At 41.4% G+C, this 21,514-nt stretch overlaps 1 long non-coding RNA gene across 4 annotated transcripts in view; it reads right to left on the bottom strand.

The window, feature by feature from the left end:
* Positions 1–19,892, bottom strand: part of LOC130142475 (uncharacterized) — a 41,774-nt gene extending 21,882 nt beyond the window's left edge. For 2 of the 4 annotated variants that reach the window (XR_008819419.1, XR_008819421.1), the window contains exons 1-5: positions 19,757–19,892; positions 18,647–18,776; positions 2,499–2,752; positions 1,057–1,212; positions 188–349 (exon numbers count right to left, since the gene is read on the bottom strand). This is a non-coding gene — a long non-coding RNA (uncharacterized LOC130142475). Of the gene's footprint in view, positions 1–187; positions 350–1,056; positions 1,213–1,448; positions 1,560–2,498; positions 2,753–18,646; positions 18,777–19,756 lie in introns of all 4 variants that reach the window. The other 2 variants (XR_008819420.1, XR_008819424.1) reach the window with 2 other exon arrangements.
* Positions 19,893–21,514: the final 1,622 nt, after the last annotated feature.

The raw sequence follows: 21,514 nt of genomic DNA, 5'->3' as shown, positions 1-21,514 counted from the left end.
AGTCAATGCCACCCCATGTGCTCCCAGCTGCTTTGGAAGTAAGTGAAACAGCTCTGGGAGCCTTATTACTGCTTGGTCAGGCCTCCAGACTAATGGAATATGGTTAGGATCTCACCCTAGGAACCTCTCCAAGAACTGGAAGGGCCCAAATTTAAGCTATTTTTATTTACAGAAAGCATTTCCTTACCTGAAGTGCCCCCCCTTGCCCCAGCCTGTTATAACAGGTGGTGAGAAGCATGTGCGAAACTGGTCCCTATGGGAAGTGGCTAGAGGAAATCCTAGTAAGTCCTGTTTGATGAAACAGCTTGGTGTGAAGGAAGACGACCTTGAGTATGAATGCCAAAGCTTTCTGCAAAGTGATACAACAGGATATTCTTAGGTCTGATACTGCAATTCAAAAATCAAAATCCTGGTGATATAACTACATAGTAAAGTCCATGTTTTACTAACAGTCCAAAAAGGGAAATATCAGCATGGTGAAGGAACTTGTTTCCATGATTTCCAGACACAAAAGGAAAATTTAGAGCAATAAGCATGGAAGTGTGTGTGTTTTGTATAGATGAAATTATACCCACACCTACAGATGTGACAACACAACACTGCAAGTACACCTACTATGACTGAAAAGTGTTCTGCCACAAACCTAGCTTGGGTGATCTCTTTCATTAGGAACACAAGTCTTTGCATAACTAACAAGGGATTAAACCCATTTAGGTTCGATATCTTCTTAATCTGAAGATGATGCACCAAAATAAATGAAGTAAATAAAGAGGGAAAGATGTCCTCTTAAATAAGTATGTTATCTCAGTAAGCAACTTATTTTGTATAAAGATTTTCAATAAATAATTAAAGATAAAACATCCTGCTTTCCAGATTGGCACAGATGTTGGAAATGGTCCCACCAAATAAAAGAAATCAGTACCCTAGCTGTGTGGAGTACAAAGTGAACATTTTAATACAATCAATAATCCCAAGATAAAGAGGTGATGGCTACACAGCATCAATCAGTAGGATATAGATTTCAGGTTACAAGTCAGCAAAGATGTAATAACTCACCACAGCTGTAGCATATTCCTTGGAGGCCTACTTGCAAGCTCATTCACCACGCACAAACATTCTCAAGAGCAGATCTAAACCAGTGAAGGATGATCCTTTGCACATGCCACAGGAGAGCAGAAAATACAGTCACTGGAGCTCAAGTCACGTGGATCCCTAGAGACATGAGCCTTATAAATATGAGCAAGCGACATGATGCATCACAACACCGACTTGAGGAGCTGAACCTGAGTAACTCAATCACTGCAGCAGGGAGGTCTGCTATCCTCACCCAATAATCACCTTCACTAATCAGTGATTAAACTAACGGGGCAAGTCCACACATTATCCTCCTTATGCACCCATCTCCAATGAATGATACCTATAGACTCAAACCAGGACCTGGCACATACCTTGCACGTGAAATTCAACCAGCATCTGGAACCACAATTCGTGAAGTGTTGGTCTGACACATTTTATTTCACGTAGTACTGTTCCTTCAAATGATACAGCAATCAAATCTCCTAAAACATTTGCCAACATTTGTGAAAAGCTTCCAGAGCTTTATGGCAATTTCATTTCTTACTGCACAGGAACAAAGCTTTTGCATTTAAGACTCTGCAGGGTTGGCAGTCTACACCAGAATGAGGAGTAACTACCCCTGAAGGCATGTAAAACCACTCCTGACTGAACACATCTGAGCACAGTGGATACTCAGCAACATATCTCTATTTTTATGATTAAAATTTTTTATGGCATTTTATTGTATAGTAAGTCTCTCTAGAGTCTAGACAGAGCTGGAATCTTGTCTAGCTTGTACAGCACTGGTGGAATTGTTAACAGAGTTTTGCAGAGCAAAATTCTTTCAACTCTCCACACCTGTGTGTTTTGCTTTCCATTTTCTCCCCAGGACATGTCTTCTGCAGCTGCTGCTGCAGACTCAGAGACATTTTAGACTCCATTCCTGCAGAGCCCATTCCCAGCAGCTCTTACCAAAGTACCTGCCTAGGCATGAATCCAAGGACCTCAATTACTCTTCCTGTGCCAGTATACTTTTATAGAGGTGGTAAGCCGCTGCAAGGCAGTTAGCCACTGTTCGTATACGGAGCACAGCTATCTCTCTCGCTCTTCCTCTGATCCCTTCCCATAATCTTTCCCTCCTTAAGATAAGCACAACTGGTGGGCATAATTTAATGCGCACGGAGTATATCAGTTAGTGCTTCTATACCAGCCAGCAAGAATTAAAACATGGGATTTGTACAAGAAGCACATCATGAATGACAAATGTTATTTTTAATATGATTTTCCTGCCCATTAATGGGAAACCAGGACCCACACCAAGGCAAGAATAGATGACCTTCACCATATGGAAGTTTCATTGAACAGATGAATTTGTACAGATTTTTGTAATCACCTTATATTTATGAACTTAACAAAAAGTCAACGTTAAATAAATCACTCACATATTTGAGACATAGTAAAACAGTTTACAGCATGTTTCTTCTGATTTGCAGTAACAGTTCATTTCATAAACTACATTATAGATTTTTGTAAAAGATTCTCTTCTTGTGATTGAAGATGGCAGTCACGATGTCTGCATTATCCAGATCATATTAAGCAAATAAATTGAAACAACCAGCAACCACCACTGGAGAGCTGTAATAAGATGCACAGGTCCTTGTGGCTGTTCTCAAACTTTCCAACAGAACATTTTCCCCTAGAAAAAAAAAATAAAATCAAGTTCATCAAAACATCTTAGTTGATTAATTTGGCTAAAATTCTGCTGAAAACCAGGCAGGTTTCCATTGGAAAATTACTTCATTTCCTCATAGCTCTGCTGCAATCATCCCAGCAGGCCGATGGAAACTTTGGGGATAAAGAAACCCTAAGTCTGAAACTCACAGACTAGCAAATCCACAAGCCAAGTTTGCAAGGCTCCCTGTCAACTTGGTAAATCACCAGGCAAACTGCCTTGAATTTACAGTAACCCCACTGCTTCTGAAGTCTCCAGCTCCACAGAAGCCCTTTACAGCAGTATGCAAGCCCGACTCCAGGACTCCCAGCCTTCTGGGTTTTAAGCACTCCAGGAATTTGGTCAAAGGCTGGATACATTTATTAAAAGAATCCATGTATTTGCAGAAGTAACCTTCAGCATTCCCATTCTGCAGGAAATTTCAATGCTTCATGTTTTCCTGCCATTTAGAGCAACAAATATACAATTCAAACATCTGCAAAAGAGGACTTATGCTTTCCAAGGAGTTACTGGTATCTGTTGTCCAGAATAGTAAAAAAGTCATAATGCTCTAGTTCTTTATTCAGAAGGCAACAAACTGTGTGTGGATGAAAGTCAAAGCTTCAGTTGCTGCTGACCCATTCTGAAATGACTGAACACTTACTAAATGAGGAACTGTTTCATAGCAAGTCTACTGGTCACTGTGCATCCAAACACAAATGCATGTGCCACTTTCTCTGGACTGCGTAACAGGCATGCAAATGCCACAGTAACCAGCAGTGTCTTAAAAAACTGCTGCCAAAATACATCTACTACATGACAGCTGCAAGTCTCTTCTATTCCAAACAAAATTAAAACCAAAGGAGGTAAGAGTTTTATCATCCTCATTTCAGAAACTGGGAAAACACAGCTTCTTTGTTATTCTTTTATTTCACAACTATCCTCCCCCCAAACCTTTGACAGTACATAAGCCTGAACTGGCACAGATTGTAGCATGTATTCCCATGGATGAGAACATTCCAAGCAAATTATTATAGAGTCTCTAAGAGCAAATCATAACCAGACACAAAAGGTGGACTGAAGCAACCTTTGTTCACATGCAAACTCATTTCAGACAACTGGGATTTCTGTATGAAAAACAAAGTACACCCAGTCAACCACTTTTCTTTCAGAAAAGAAAAAGACACACTTCAATTATTAACTTTTATCCACTGCACTTCAATGAAATAAGAGTATTTTTCCATGGAAAATCAATTTCATGGAAAATTTACTGATTGGAATACATCTGTCTCCTATCATGTCAGTATCTTGAAGACACTTAGAATCAAAAATTTCACACAAGCATAGCAATGCAGCGAGTTCAGCCCTGGAACATGCCTATTGTTGCACAACACAGAGCTCTGGAGAGATCCCAGAGCCAGCTCAAAACATGCCAGCTTCTGAGCCAGACTAGTAGTAGGAGAGAACCAGTGGTGTGTCTCACCTGGGCTGATTAACACCAGCCATTGTACTAACGAGCTGCTCCAGGGATGCAAATTGGCCTTTCCATATAACACCCCTGCAATACAACAGGTAGCCTGTGCTGGGACCAAACACTTGGGTGTAGACAAATCATTTTACCTATAGTCTACTGACATTTTTGCCATGCTTTACTGTAAAATCTGACCCAGAAAGGATGACACAAAACCAAAACTCAGGAGAAGATAATAAGTTTATAACTCTAGAACTGACTGACTGCACTTCATTTAACCGTGAAGTACCACAGGGAAAGGATTTATTCCAGGCCTAGTAAAAAGAGCAGAGGACATCCCGAGTTTAAATCCTAACATGCACAGTGACTATCCTTCAGCAATGGTCATCTTTGTTTGTGTTAACAGTTCTAATTTCATACATTAGGGCTTGCAAAGGGATCAATATTTATTGAGCATTGCCTCATTTGTTAACATCTTACGCTCTATGCTATCACCATACAGATGTTCTTTGTCTAACATACAGATTCTACATATAAACTCACTGTATTTTCATTCTCCAGACTTGTGCATCTCTGACTTACAAAGGCATGAATTCATCAGGGTTTGGGCAATACTCCAACAGGACACACCAGAAGTGCTGAGACTCAGAACACCATTCAAAAGGGGAATGAAAATGCACAGACTTGCAGCACCACATCTCTTAGCTGGAATTGTTAAAAATGTTTTTTTCTAGTTCTGTGGCCCAGATCTGCCAGCTGAAAAGGAATTTAAAAAAAAGAAAGAAAAAAAAAAATCGATGCTCATAATCAGCTCATCTGCCTAGGTTCATGAGATCCTATGGGAAACTTTTTACACAGTATGCTGTCTGATGCTGCAAATGCGAACAGCTACATGGCTTGCCGTGCCATCCATGTTTGTTTGAAGAAATGACAGGTACAGAAGCTACAGGTGGAAACCCTTCTTGTAGACCTCCTCTATGAGCCCTGCATTTTATGAGCCTCCAGTTTAGAGCTTGTCCCATAAGTCCAGATTTGGCAGAGGAAAAAGAGCCTGGAGCTGCTGAAGCAATAATACCTGTGACCAAGGAAATACCAAGGTAACATTATCACATCATACACCTTACAGAGTGACCCAAACACCTGTTTCAGGCAAACATGCAGCAAGGTATCCTGCTGATACATGGAGCTGCGTCTAATGGGCAACTAAAATACACTGAGGTGACACAGGCAAACAAGTCTTCTAGCTGTTGGCATGCATTGAGGTTTACATAAAGCAATAGGCACTGCACTGAAAGGAGACATTTGACTCTGATGAGTAGCTCCTTCTGTTGAGCACACCCATGCATAGTCCTTGGGCCTTGTATGCAGAGTTCCAATGCCCATACACTCTGTGGGTCCTGAACCTGTCTGCAAACATCTTTTTCCCCAAGTATACCCAGGCACTACATTATTTTAAATGTTTCACTTCCAACCAAGGGCAGGAACACGTGTAAATATTAGCATGCTGGAGAATTTGCTCTGGTTTGGAGGGACGCTAACATCCAGAGCTTGTCCACATCGGGGAGGTATGTCAGAGTGAGCTGTGGGATGTTTTACCAGGGAAAAGGTGTCTGGGAAGGTTACAGGCTTCCTCCATTCACCCTTCTGTGAAGCACATCCTCCTGGTCTCGCAATAAGAGAGTTGCCAGATACACGCAGAGCCCATGTGTACCTCTTTGTCCTGATCACAGCTGGATTTGGTGCCTGTGACACCTTGGAAAAAATCAGTTCCCTTGTATCTTGTCCCCAGAGCATCTGCACAGAGACTCAAGTACAGTATAGATAAAACACGCAGAGTTCATACCCTGCTCGCTATCTTCCCTACATAGGTCAATCTGTAAAAGTACAATAAAGCAGGGTAACCAAGAATCACTCAAACCACTGACAAATAACCAAAGCAACTCTGTATATTTACTTAAAGCCTATAAGGCCTCTTCTTACTTGCCAGAGAATCCCACAGCCTTAACTCACTGACTATATGGGCTACTGCTTATAAGATTACAAAAAAATCACAGCTTCCCCATTGGTTTAATATCTGAATACAACCTGTCATTAGCTAAGAGGGACAAAATAACTGAGTTGATCAAGTCAATCTCATTACACTGTGCTCCAGCTGATTAATATAAGCTATTTAAAAAAATTAAAAAGCTATTAGACTATTGAAAATAGTTTTGAACAATAATCTCTGGATGGATTATTTCCATGTTTAAAGACCAACTGGTAGAAGCATGACTGCTAATACAGGCTGCCTAAAATTCAATAACTGGAGATAATGGTCGATTTCTCCAATGTTACTGTCTAATTAGAGAATTCTACTTCAGCTGAAATCCATTTAAGCGAGCAACATCTGCACATTGTAAAGAAGGATTAAGAATACATTGGGTCAGGTCAAGAATCCTTATGATATGAGTAGGCAATTACAAAAGCCATCTCTGATTTACCACCTCCACCTCTTTTATTGTATTTTCTGCTGTGTCAATACAAAACAGTGGCAAGAATTGAAATCAATAAACCCACTCCCCACTTTCTTTTTTCCCAAACTGTCACAGTAGGAAAAAATAGACAGCTACCAAAAAGCAAATCTTGCAAGAAAATGCAAATCTCTGCTCTCTAAAAAGGGGAAGGAAAGAACAAATATTAGCATTCCCTCTATATAAAATTGGTGGCAAAATGGGATGGAATGCTGTACCCAGGGGAAAGGGTGTTTAGCTGTAGTTTATGGACAGCCAGTCTGCAAAGACCTAAGGTTGAATTCTCATAAAACCAGCCCTGCACATATATATGTTCATCAATAAGAACAAGTGTCTGAGGTTCAAACAATGTCCTTTTCTAAAGGCCCTTATCTGATTGCCAAGCACTGCAACAGTCCCACTGAATAAAGCAAAACGTAATTATTTCCAGCAAATTTTATAAAATGAGACTGCTGCCTAGTGCTCTGGGTAAGAAGATTTGTTTAGAACAAAGGGCAGCCACCCCAGGAACACCAGCAGAGAAGGAAAAAGTTCAAAATTTGGCAGAAAACTATCAGAAAACTGATACAATACAGCCCATAGGAAACAGTTATTGAACGATCAGCTCTACGAGGCATAAGGCTACACTCTTACATCTCTGTAATTACCCTACCTTCAAAATCCATGGAAAGCAGCATGGGATTTGTAAATCTAACAGTCCTGCAGTGGTAAGAAACTATTTTCCATGAGATACAATTGCATCATTTCATCTTGAGGCAGAAATACAACCTCCATGTCATTAATAGCGGGCAAATATACAGTTTTCTTGTGCTTTCAAGAGTATGTTATTCCTTTTAGTTTGATGTATCAAAGAAAAATGTTTTAGAAGTTCTTTGAATTTACTGACTACTGATGAACTTTTGCACGTACCTATAGTTAAGACAGGGTCATGGCTGTATCACTTGCAATGGCAAAGTCTCTTAACAATTTTCCTTTCTTCCTTAACCGTGACATAGTTAATAAGAGCAAAGTAAAAGTTAGAAGTTCAGGTATTTGCAAAGTTTCCGCAATGGTCTTTCATTTCTATTTGGGCTGAAACTTCATGTATTCTGAATAATAGAAACAATGTTCAAAGCAGACTTCCCCCAACCCCCACCCCCCAGCATTATACTTGCTTAATAGTCCTTTACTTGTGATTTTGTGCATTAATTCCATATAAAGGTCACCTTTAGGCTGAAAAAAAGGAATGTGTTTCAACATGTAAAGCAAAGCTAAATAATACTGTACTGCTGGGCAATTTTCAAAGCCATATTAAAAGAGTATCATAGGAAAAAGAGGCAATAGTTACAAAAACACTACATGGCTCCTTCTCTGTGCTCTATGATTTTAAGATACTCTTTTAATCCAGCCATTTACAGTGACTCTCTCAGTAACGTGAAATCAGGCTTTATAATGTGGATTAAATGTTATTTCTTCCCCTAACTGACAGATCAAGTTTGGTGAATCTTGACCTTCACATTAGTTCCACAAAAGCCATGTTATGCTGTCATGAAAGCATTGAGAACATTGGGAAAACTATAGGAAAATCGCCCGTTTCCCTGGTAAATCACAATTGTGGCAGGATGTCTATCTATCTATGGGGCAGAGGGATACGGGTTTCCAGGAAATGCTGACTAAAAGTAATGCAAAACATCACAGGCTAGAATTCAGTGCTGTTAACACTTAAACATGCCTGTGAAACTTTCCTCATACAAATAAGCCCTATCGATGCATTCAAAAGACAGGACCTTGGCCTCCACATGTGCATCATCTGAGCACTTCCAGGATTAGGTCCATCATTACAATCACACTGCACATGAATCGTTCTCCGCCCACCGCTCAAAAAAGAACCAGAGTTGCCTTTAGAACCAAAACCACAAGACACTCTTTTGCATTTCACTGTCCTGCTGGGGAGAACACTTGGAGGAATCCAGCTCTACTTTCATACTACCCAACTGATTCTCAAGGGCTATGCAAACCAAACTTATGAAGTAGTGCTCAGGAATTTTTTTTTCCCCAAACCCACCATAGCATGAAACAGATCATGGGGCACCCCTGTAGGTGAAATACTATTAAGTACTATGAAATAAGAAAAACAAAACCATGAGATTTCACAGAAGAGCATCCAATCTCAGCTGCTGATCACTTTTGAAGCTTATCTAACCAGCCACCTGTCCTGCTCTCTCTCTTTCAGTTCAAGGTCTTTTGTAGGTCACCTAAGACCACAGTGAAGTGCAATTACTGATGTGTTATTGCAGTCTCCCTAGAGGACAGAAGTGCAGTGCAGTCAGGGCTGTACCACCACCATGTTCTTCCCTGGTGCTGCAGCTTCACCACCTCTTGGATGCAGAGCCCAGGAAAAGTTGTCTGAGAAGCCCAGAACCAGAGAAGCTATAGTACCGTAATCATCAAAGGTCTGAAAAAAAAGCCTTGCACAAACCATGAGATTTAGTAGGTCTGGCCAGGTTTTGTTCAATTTGCTTGAATTACTGTGTTCTGTGAATAACTGTCTGGGAATGGTTAAATATGGTTTCCCATACCATAGTATCCTTGGTAAAAGTCACCAAGGGAAGGAAAAAAAAAGGATGAAAAATCAAATGGCTTGCTTACCTTATCTAAACTTGCCATAAACCACTAAACAGATTCATTTAAAAAGCATAAATAAAGGAGGATAATTCAACTTCCTTGAAAATCATCATCCCTCTCTTCAGACAGTCTGTCAGCACCAGCTGGTCTCTAGATAACAATCTCTTTGCTCTGTCCAGGATCTATTTTTCAGGTTGCTTGGCTGGGTTAGCTTGCATGTTCCATCACCATCCCTCCTACTCATTCATCTCCGTCTCAGACACAAAAGAGAACAGATAGAAGTGACATTTTCTTAAGCTTTAGCAGAGGAAGAAAGGAAACACATGACTGCTATCCAGCTGCTCAAGTTGTGCAGCAGCTTCAGTACCTGAGCTCTGGGCAAGTCCATGAACATGTCAGACAATCAGAAGAGAGAACACATTGATACCTCTGCGGAACAGAATCAAGAACTACTATATGGTGACCCTAGACATAGCCCTAAGCAAGCATTATTGGCCTAATTTACACTGCACCAAGGTATCACGCTCCAGGCCCAACCCAGCCAGAGCTCCATCCCTGCTCTCCTCTTGCTTTAAGGCAGGAAGGTTGTTCCAGTAGACCCCCATGCACCAAGCAGGAACAGGCAGCACAGAGTTCAAGACCAGTTTCTTGCTCAGCTATATACGAGCAAAAACTACACAGATCTATACATTGGATTGAACATTTGGCACCTAATGCTGGATAAAGTAGCCCAAGGCTTAAGAGGAGGTTCCTTAAGGACCACACACATCAAGTCAGAAGGCAGCACTGCAAGTCTCTAACTGCCTTTTAGGTTTGCTGTCCTGCAGTGAGTTAAGAGGTGGATTTGTTCCTTTAAAAACTAAAGATCACACTGTCCAAAATCTTTTTCCAAATACTGTGCTCCAGAGCCTGGAAACTTCTAGATTATCTAAACTTGGGATTTATTCCACTGGCTTCTCTGTGGGTGCATGCATGTGTATGCATGCGTTTAATACACATATTAGATTTTAAATAGATTGCTTTTAACTAATCACATCAAGTGGCATTTTTGCAATGTAAATATTTGCTTTGTTCTTTCAACACACTTTCAATTACACTGAAAATTTCAGGGAAATAAAATTACAGCAGGCCGAATATTAAAAGATAGGGAGGGAGAAGAACTAGAAACTAAGCTTCAAAGGGAATTCTACACTTTGATTTTAGTTTGCGTATTCCAAATGCTCACATTTTGCTACACAGATGTCAAACCAGGAGGTAGGTAATAAAGCAGGTTCCTTTAAGATTAAAAAAAAATGCATTTTAAATGATCAAATCAAACCATATTCCAAGTGTGACAGAAGTAAATGATGTATTACTAGTTCTTCCCTGAACCTCATTGAACCATCTCTTTCCATCGTAGCAGGGGTCTGTCAGCTATGCAGGTCCTTGCCAAAAATAAAGAATGGCAGCATTCCCCATCTGCTGATGAGTCCAATCTAAGGAAAGACAAAACGCTGATTTTATTTAACTCTGTTCCAATTATTGTCAGGCAATACAAACAGTCATCATGACACACAGCCAGGTTTATTCATGTACCCGGCAAGCCAGGCCAGGCATAATAAAGAGATTACACACTCCGTTTGGAATACAAGCAACTTGGAATGGCTTTTATTAAAACTTAAAGCATGGGAAATACTGGGTAGTAGATTTAGGTATCACACAATCAGAAATACGTTTGGCTCAAAACCACAACACATGGCATCTTTAGCGAATGAGGGCAACTATTATTACAGCATAACAGGCCTGCCTTTCTCTCCTTGCCAAAAGAAAAGCTTGGAATAGCACAGAGCACATGGCACTTTAAACTTAGAAGAGAGAGCCTGGCAAGAGCTTTACAGAATATGAAGGGAAAAAAAGAAAAAAGGAGCTTTGTAAAGTATCTGTCCCCTTGAAAGACAGTTGCTCATAAAACATCACCAGTCTCTGTACTGAAGCGACCTTGGAAGAGAAAAGGCTCTCAACATCAAGAAACAGGACAGAAGGGGCAACAGTAGGGCTCTGCTTGATTTCTAGGGTTCTCCTGCTTCTTGCTGGCATTAACTTCTCTACCGGGCACAATAAGAGACCTGGGGAGACCGCTCAGGGCAAAGAGGTTGCTGATGTGCTGAGAGCACGTACTACCACATCAGCCAGTTCTGCCTCATCGTTTCCCTCTGCTACTCCCTCTCTATTTGTGCCCATCTGTTGTATTCTTTCTGCTAAACACTCTGGGCTGGACCATCTGCCCACCCTGAGGTTCCACAGGTGGCATACAATGTGGCCCTGACTCACAGGTAGGATCCCAAGGCACAACCTACGTAACAGCTAAGGATACGGAATTCAAAAAGTGAAAGCCTGAGATTACGAATGTAAGTCAGCCATCTCAGATGTTTACAAGTTACTTTAATCTAACCAGTCACAGTAGAACATTTTCTTGTGTAATAAGTTTCTTGCTTGTTTATTAAAAAAACCCTTCACGTGCACATAGATGTTACAACTTCTGTGGGAGAAAACATCAGTTTAAGGAAAGACCTGTAAAATAAAGGTTTCTGAGGTTTTTTTGACCCACGTCAGTGAGAGTTCACTTGTTTTGACAGGGTGGTAATCTGTGCCATGGATGCAGGAACAAACAAGGGCAGGAGGCTCTCAGCAACTACAGGGAAAAAAAGAAAAGTATCTCTGCTTGATGTAATGCTGACTGATTTTACTTCAAAGCAACCTCATATGGCATAGGAGGATGAGATGCCCAGCAACCACACAATGAGGAAGGCAGCAAGATTCTCTTTGGGGTCCAATCAAATGGATTAAAAATCTGCTGATATACAAACTACTACTCCTCCACTCGGTTCACATTCCTAACTTAACACTACTTGTAGTTTCCTCAGTAACATGTCAGTCTGTTCATTCTTCTTATTTACAACGTTCTGTCCTGTGTCTGTGTATCAAGGTGTGCAACAACGACCTTTTTACAGTCAGCAGTTGATAGCAACCTTACTCTGAATAAATCCATAACAAGACAGATGAAGTGTCTAGACAGATTTAATCCAGGCAGTAAGTATTCCATAAGGCAACAGGGTCAGACTTTAACAGGGCTGCAGCTGGGGCACAACAAAGATCAAAGAGGGCTACACAGTGATTAAATTCCCTTAACCCAACCAGAAGGTGTCCAGCCTGCACCCAGTCTTTCATGGACTACGACCACTCAAGGAATCTGCCACTTTTTTGTCACCAGTAGTTAAAGGAAGCGTTTTCACCTGTAGACCTCAGTGTGTGTTACAAAAGTGGGCATGCAACCTGGGGAAAAGAGGCTGGACAAGTAACCTGAGGTTAAAGATGAAGCTGAGAGGCACGGTGAGGCTTACAAAAAGCACTGGAGCTCTGCGACTTTAGGAACATTCTCTCGCCTTACGCACACGTGCCTGCCGTCCCAGCAAGATGGCAAGCGATAGCAACACTGCCTTCAACAGTTTGACATAGCTGCAGCTCTTAAGACGTTTTTCTCAGCCTGCTACAGCAGTCAGGATGCAACATGGGTCTCAGCTGTGGAATATGTGTTTGCTGCAATAACTGAGGCATATAACGGTTTCAAATTTAAAATCTGGTTTAAGCTGGAATATAACGTAAGTTACAGCAGATATTACAAATAGGAAAAGGCTGGAGGGCTGATTTAGATTAGCGTATTCTTGAGATAGAGTATTAAAAAAAAAAGGGCAAACAAGATGAAAAAAAGTCAGACAAGATGTTATTTGTATCACAGAATCCTTTGGGTTGGAAGGGACCTTAAAGACCACCTAATTCCAACACCCCTGCATGGGCAGGGACACCTTTCACAAGACCAGGTGGCCCTGAACACTGCCAGGGATGGGGCATCCACAACTTCTCTAGGCAACCTGTTCCAGCATCTCACCACCCTCATAGTGAAGAATTTCTTCCTTATATCTAATGTAAATTACCCTCTTTCAGTGTAAAACCACTACCCCTCCTCCTATCACTATACTCCCTGATAAAAGAGTCCCTCTCCAGCCTTCTTGTAGGCCCCCTTTAAGTACTGGAAGGCTGCAATAAGGTCTCCCCAAAGCCTTTCTTCTCTAAAGCTAAACAACACCAACCATCTCAGCCTGTCCTCACAGGGGAGATGCTCTGGCCCCTTGATCATCTTCACGGCCCTTCTCTGGACATGCTGGAGGAAGTCCACATCCATCTTAAGGTGGAGGCCTCAGACCTGAATGCAGTACTTCAGGTGGAGTCTCATGAGAGCAGAGTAGAGGGGGAGAATCACTTCCCTTGACCTGCTGGTCACACTTCTTTCGATGTGGCCTGGGATGAAACTGGCTTTTTGGGCTGTTAGCACATATTGCTGGCCCATACTCAGGTTTTCACCCACCAGTACCCCCAGGTCTTTCACCACAGTGCTGCTCTCAATCCATCCACCCCCCAGCCTGTATCCATGTTTGGGATTGCCCCAACCCAGGTGCAGGACCTTGCACTTGGCCTTGTTGAACTTCATGGTGTTCACATGGGCCCACTTCTTGAGTTTGTGTCCAGGTCCCTCGTCTCAGCTTGGTGTCACCTGCAAACCTGCTCAGAGTACAACTTAATCCCACTGTCCACATCCCTGAAGATGCTGAACAATACTGGTCCCAGTACAAACCCCTGAGGGGCACCACTCATCACTGTTCTCCACGCAAACATCGAGCCACTGACCACAATTCTTTCAGTGTGACCATCCAGCCAATTCCATATCCACCAAGTGGTTCACCAAGAAATCCATGTCTCTCCCTTTTAGAGACAAGAATGTTGTGCAGGACAGTATCAAATGCTTTGCACAAGTCGAGAGAGCTTACATCAATTGCCCTTCCCTCAGCCAACACCGTAACCCTGTCATAGAAGGCCACCAAACTGGTCAGGCCTGATTTGCCCTTAGTGAAGCCATGCTGGCTGTCACCGGTCACCTCTCTGTTCTCCATGTGCCTTAACACAGTTTCCAGGAGGATCTGCTCCACGGTCTTGCCAGGCACAGAGGTGAGACTGACCAGCCTGTATTTCCCTAGGTCTTCCTGTTTTCCCTTTTTAAAAATGAGGGATATCTTTCCCCTTTTCCAGTCACAGGGAACTTCACCAGACTGCTTTCAAACAGGATGGACAGTAGCTTAGCAACTCCATGCTAAGTTCCATGCAGGTTTGGGTCTGGGCAGATCTTTCAGTTCTTGGGAAGTCAGTGTGGGTGTAGGTGTCCACACAGGTGTTGTTCACCTCACTCCTCCACTCTGCTGCAGACCGTGACAGCATGGGGCTGATCACCTCAGTGAGTATCACAGTAGAGAGCAGAATTTCATTCAAAAACATTATCCAAGGTGGAATTGTATAACATCAGAGTTTTTATTTTATCAACCACCATATCTGACCACAGTCCTAGGCAGGTTGTGAGATCTTCGGGGTTTGGCTTTGTGCACTAAAAAAAACAATAAAACACCATAACACAGGCTGCAGCCAGGAGAGATCAGAACTCAGCATCTCCTGGGTCCTAGCTCTGGGCATATCTGTTTCGGTTGGAGGGTATTTGTAATTCTCAAATGTGCACTGGAACAGAGATGTGAAACATCCTGAAAAATCTGGTAGGATTAAGAGCTCCAAATTTCCAGAAGAATGAATTTCACCCTAATTTCTCATTCTTAGGAATTATCTTTCCAAGCAGCTAAGTAATGACTGTATCTGATTACAATTCAATTTAATAAAAACCCTGCAGAATACCCACACATACTTGGAACAGAAAAGGGAAATGCAGTTATCTGAAATTCTCCATTCATTCAGAGCACAACGCTGCTGAAACCTGGGCTTCAATGTCTCTCACCAGTGCTCACAAGATGGTGTTGTAATTGATGCCAAAAATTCAGCAGCTTTATCATATGCAATTTTTTCCTACTGACAAAGTATTCCACGGAGCTGTATTTCAATTCTGATTCCATATGTCACTTCAATTTCTGATCAGAGCTTGAACATAAAAAAAATTATAGCCTGCCTCAATGGGCCAATAAAAAAAGGATCATTTCTTTTTACATATCAACATTTATTAGTTTCAATCATTTCAGAAATATAATCATTATAGTCCCTTTTACTGAGAACAGCTACTCCCCACACACACTCATCCTGGAGGCTCCTCCATACAGATGCTCTTTTTTCTTTTATTTCTGGGGGTGGCATGTTGTTCCCCAGCAAAATCTGCTATCATGCATAATGAAAAGAAAAATTAAAAAGGGTTGCGGGGTTTTTTTCTTATTCCCAAAACCCTGGCTCTTTAATATTACTATTATTTCCTACCCTCTCCCCCATTAAAATGAACTTTAACTAAAAAGTCAAAGGCAGGGAAATTTGAAGTCAGAAGGAACGACGGGGTTGACTATCCTGAACTCTGTATTTCACAGGCCTTTCAGTTTCTGTCGGGGCCAGCTGTGTTTAACCAGAGCATGCTCACAGCTGGCTACGGCACATAGTCCAGCAGCATACAAGGCCCTAGCTGGAAACCATCAATACTTAGATTAATCTTGGTTTTCAGAATCACTGATCATATCTGTTTGTTTTATGCTCTTTCAGACTCTTCCCAAAGAAATTGATCCATCCTTACTACTGAAAACCCAAGATAGAGAGGATGCTGTTTTCAAAGAGACTTTTACAAATCCCATCGATACTGGAATAAAACCAGAAAAAACAAGGCAGCTTTATTGATTTACACATTAAAATAACATCTGCTTTTTGTGCATGTGTAGTCTCCCATGAGTGATAACTGGACTTTTAAAGAGAATCTAATATTGAACCTGTAAGTATTATCCATCAGTTCTCCTCCCCCTTCTCATAACAGCCACAAAAGATTATAGAGATAACATGCCTAATTAGAGTAGAATGATGTAAAAATCATTGCCTGGACTGAAACATGTGGTACAAACAAGAAATGATCTCTAGTCAACAAGAAGCTCAGTTAAATCAAACCTGGGATCTTTGCGTGTCTGGATACAGAACTGGAAGGTGGACATTTGTATGGCTTCTGCAACACATGAAACTTCTTAGTGAAAATCTTATTCTCACTAAAGACATTTGGACCAATTCTATTACTTTCACTAAAACATTTGATCATTTTCACTCAAAATTCATGTTCTTGTAATTCAAGCAACCTCAGCTCAAAAGAATTTTATCTCAGCATAGACTAATCCAAGTATTGCATGAGACGGAACAAAACCAAAACATGTTCCCATTTTCCAAGGGTAACTGTCCAGCTTCATGAGTTAGAGCAGAAACATTTAAGGATCATACTTAAGCTAGACCTAAGTTTCTATGCAAAGTAAAGCTAAGTTAACTGCAGTCTCACTTCATGTACTGCTGTTATCTCCAAAATTCACATCCTCTGCAGGACATATTTGCTAACAACCCATCATCCATAAAATCTGGAGTAAATACTGAACACTGAAATAAACTGCATGTGCTATATACATCACCCCAATCAACACCACTCATAGACAGAAAACAATTTCATAAAATAAACCAAGGATTCTGGGGTTAGGGCTTTTTTTTTTTGTTTTGGTGGGTTTTGTTTGCTTGTTTGTTTTGGGGGGTGGTGGTTTGTTTGTTTAAATACAGGATCAATGCAGGATTCTGAGGACTTTGTTCAAGGCAGACAGAACAATATGAATCAACTGAGCTGAAAAATCATAAAGTGAAAAAATGCCTCATTAGTGGTCCCACAAGCATAGCTCTGCCCCGGCACAGAGCTGCCACAGAAGACCAGCAGCACCCAAGACTGCTTCCAGAAACGGGTCACCCATCTTGAGCTCCCACCCCTAGTTTAGAGGAAAAGCCCCACAACCACCTTACTCTGCACAATTTTGTCCATGCCAGAGTCACAAACTCAGGCACCTCCTGACTCACAGCAGGTATGGCATGGAGGACTGACCTGCCACACACAAGGAGATGCATTACCTGTCTGTGCACCATGGCAGACAGACCCATGCAAACAGGATGAAGGCAGTGGCTGTCAGGTTCCTGAACCCCAAGCATGGAGAGACTACATTTCACATACCACAGGTCCTATGCAATTTTAATTAACACTGCCTTTATTTAATAGGAGATATGGTACAACTATACCAACGCATAGCGGACTAAGACACACAAATCTTATTTACAACCTTGTCTATCTCATGTCAGCCGCCCTGCCAAACACCCTCCTGCAATAACGCCCGAAGCGCTGCCTGCTCTGTGAAGGCCACGTGTGTACAGGCAGCTCCTTTCTCTGCTCTCAGCAGGCTTTATATTGGTTTGTGTCTCAGCTTAAGTAGAGCAGCATTTTGTTTTTCCAACAGTCCTTGCATTGTCGTCACACAGCAGGTGCTTCCACATCACTACACAAGCAGTGACGAAGCCACTGCAAGGCTAGAAAAGCTGCTGCCCCAGCAGATTACTGCAATGTTTTGTAACGTATCTGCAGCAAACAGGATTACAATGAAATCGTGGTGTTTTCATTTCCTTGCAGGTTCATGAGCAGGCCTATGACCACAATTTAATTTAAAAAATCAACAAGCTAAAGACCCTTGCCTTCTGACTCCTGCCATTCTCTTAGGAGCTGTGGCCTAAGGAAAGAAAATTACTGATGAATTCCCCTCTCTCGTTGCCTCAGTGCCGCCCTCTTAAATGAAATTTTGCCACTGGCTTAAATGGTGGCAGAATTGGTACCAAGGAAGTAGCTTTTCTTTTGAAACCATAGTATTTAAGGATGGTTGGCATGACGTAACATAAGGTCACAAAAGGAAACAGGCAGTTTGTTTTATTTACATGTGTGCATATACATAGATAGTTTTCACACATACACTACAGATGTGTAGTCCCCTTCTAGATCAGTTTAAGTTAGACTTGAATTTACAGAAGATCATCTCTGTTCAGGACAGTATTTAAACTCATAGCTTTACACTTCAGCAAAAGTCCCTGATGACTTAAAAAAAATAAAAATAAAAATTAAAGTTAATCTTCAGCCAGCAAGAAGAAACTGAAGATATGATTGCTGAAGCCTCCTCTCCAACAAAGAAAAGGAATGAAACATGAACAAAGAACGAAAACCTGTTAGTATTATTTGAACTTCTAATTTTCCTATGAAGGTTACCAGAGAGCATGATGCCTCCTACAGACCCGAGTAGGGACAGATGATCTCTGCTAGCTCTGCAGTCTCTCAGCTTTTCTAACTGACTTAAGCGACTCAGAAGCAAGAGCAGTGCTGTCAAATGCAAGTTTACTTACTGCTAAACTCAGCCAACAAATTGCTTGTTTTTGACAGATGTTTCTGTTTAAAGCCACTAGGAACCGTATGGATCATTCCACCTCACCAGTCTCAAGAGCCAGCCCAGCAACTCTGAGAGCCAGAAATTTGCTAGGAACAACAACAAAAAAAGAACCCTAATTAGATCAATAGACAAAATTTGGATCAAGATTAGAGGATCTGACATGACAACGGGATTAGACTATTAACAAGACATAACAAGGTTTGGCTATTTATCATTTCACAATCAGTTTTCACAGTACAAGGAGGAAGCACTGGCAAATCAGCATGAAAAATGTAGACACGAGAATATCCTTGTTTCAGTTTAGCGTGTGGTCCCTTTTGATGCCAAGCTCTATAGAACCAAACAGTCTATTCTTTGAGAAAAAAACACTGCAACAGCAAAAGGAAGAAAGAATTAGAGGTAAACCAGTGGACATAAAAATAACAAAATCCTTAGAGCCAGATACTGGTAGTTGCAGGTGTACAAAAAAGCTAAAAACTAAATAAATCATTGCAAACACCACAGTTTGGAGCTCTCCATGTGGAAAAGCTAGTGCAGATAAATGTCTGGGTAGACTTTGCAATGACATTGTCATTTTTGTCTTCTCTACCTCTGTTCCAACCAAGTACTTAAAAAATGAGGTTGAAAAACAACAATAAAAAAACCCACCATTGTTGCTTCCCCCTCTTGACAGCTTGCCTGAGGGACTGAACAGGGTTTAAGGGGGGTGACTAAGTCAAATGAACCTCAGCTTTATGCCAAACTAGAAAACAGCAATGTCAACAGAGCTAACCACCACACACCATGGTTGGATGAACTAAGCTCCATTTCCTACCAGCTGGCTGCCTTCGCACAGCTCCCAAGGGATGCTCTGCTCTGACTACTGATGGGTCAGAAGATGTCTAGGTGGTATTTAGGCCAAGCAGAAAATGCCCCTGCCCCCCCCGCCCCCAACAGTCCTTTTGTCTTATTTCTCTTCAGATACTCCGCACCTTCACCTTCTGCTCCCACATCTGGGAAGCCAAGCTTGGAAACAAACCAAGTAATCATGCTTCTTCAGCAGAAGGAGCCTCTGCACATTGCTTACCTGCTCACTGCCTCTTGTGTCACAAACAAAGCCACTTGAGTCTGCCTGGAGGAAGCTTGTTTCCTCCAAACATTCTCTCCTTGCTCATCTGGGGAACAGAGATGCAGACAATGCACTGCCTGCTTTACACACAACAAAACCATCTGGTCCCATCCCAGTGCAAACCCAAGCTGGTTTTGGGAAGTATGTTATCACCAGTTTATTTCTATTCCTAGCATCAGCCACAGAGGCATGGTCAGATATGACAACATGGTTTTAAAGAAAGGAAATTAAGTCACAGAGCACTGCAGAAAAAAATTACAGATAGTGACATGTGGAGCTACGTCTCTACAGCACCAACAAGAAAAAAAAAAAATGTCCCACATGTGGCTCCTCACTCTCTGCCTGCTAGGTGTCTTTTGCTTTGTATTTTAATTGCAAATTGAATTTTAGAGCAACTTTTTGCTCTAAAAGTGCACAGCATCGAGTATGCTGGAAGTCCCAGTGCACATCTGGAGAGGCTAGTAACTTAACTTACCGGCAGTAAGTTAAAATCCATTACCAGCACAAGGTACCTTGAGAAAGGCCTCCTCACACCCAGGCTGTGCTGCTAATCCTGCCAGTGATGCGTTTCCCAAAGCCTGCACACGTGATCCTGAAGGCAGAAGCAATCTCAACGTACTTGTCATCCTCCAACTCAAGAAGCTTAAGAAAGATTACAGGAGTATTTACAGTGTGTCACTAACCAAACTGCAACACCAAGCAAAGTAATTAAGTAATGATACACTACAAAATATAAATATTTCTGGGATCTTGAACTACATATCACCGTCTGTATTAAGAAGAAAAAATGTTCACAGCACAAGGAACTGCAACTTTGATCGCCTGGATTTAAAAGCTTATTTCAAGCATAGCTGATGTCAATTAATGAGGGTGTGTGCTCCATCCCAAGGTATAACTGTCTAACAGGATGGACACAGTAGCCAACTACGGAAGGTTTGGGCTGGAGATAATACAAGTGGCACAGCAATAAGGGAGAGACAAAAGATGAGGTTTTCCCCTCAAACTGCTTCATCACATCCTCAACTTTAAATGCATTACTAAAGATAAAGGACTTAACATCTGCGTCAGCGCTGAAAGCAATAAAAGGATACATTACAGCAGCAATGTAAGTACATTTACTCTTAAGTACACTGTTAAATCCTTCCACACATGTTTAAAAAAAATTCTTTGTCCGTTTACGTATGGGGTTTTTTGATACAATTAGCTTGTTACCTGGAGCTCTGGTGGTCCTGATATTAAAAGAATCTAGATACACATCAGTTCTCACTTAAGTTCTGCATTTAAAAACAGAAACAGATAAAAAATAAATCCTTCCAGTCAAGCCTATCTCTTCATAAATCCTATTAACAAGAGATATTCAGAGGTAATTAAAACAAGGCACCAGCATCTCTCCTTTCCTCAGTGACTTTTGATCTTATGCATCATCATGACCATGGAGTAGCATCCCTGTCAGTGCTAGCACCTATAAATACCATTTTTCTTTGTCTTTCAAGTAAATAATGCCTTTTGGCTTTTTTTAAAGGAAGTGTGTGCACATGAAATGAACAGGAGAGAGGAGGGAAACTATGAGAAAGGAGCAGCTCTTAATAATACTTTTTTAAAAAATATATTCTCTCCAAGCCCATGGCAACTACAACATTTCAACAGGGCACAGAAAAAACAAGTTCTGTGAGTGCCTGAGCTATGAAAAAAAATGGGGTTTTCGGGGGGTGAAAG

This window comes from Falco biarmicus, chromosome 1 (assembly GCF_023638135.1).
Source record: "Falco biarmicus isolate bFalBia1 chromosome 1, bFalBia1.pri, whole genome shotgun sequence".
NCBI lineage: Eukaryota > Metazoa > Chordata > Aves > Falconiformes > Falconidae > Falco > Falco biarmicus.
Note: the sequence above shows the minus strand (reverse complement) of the source record. Positions and strands in the feature narration are given on the sequence as shown.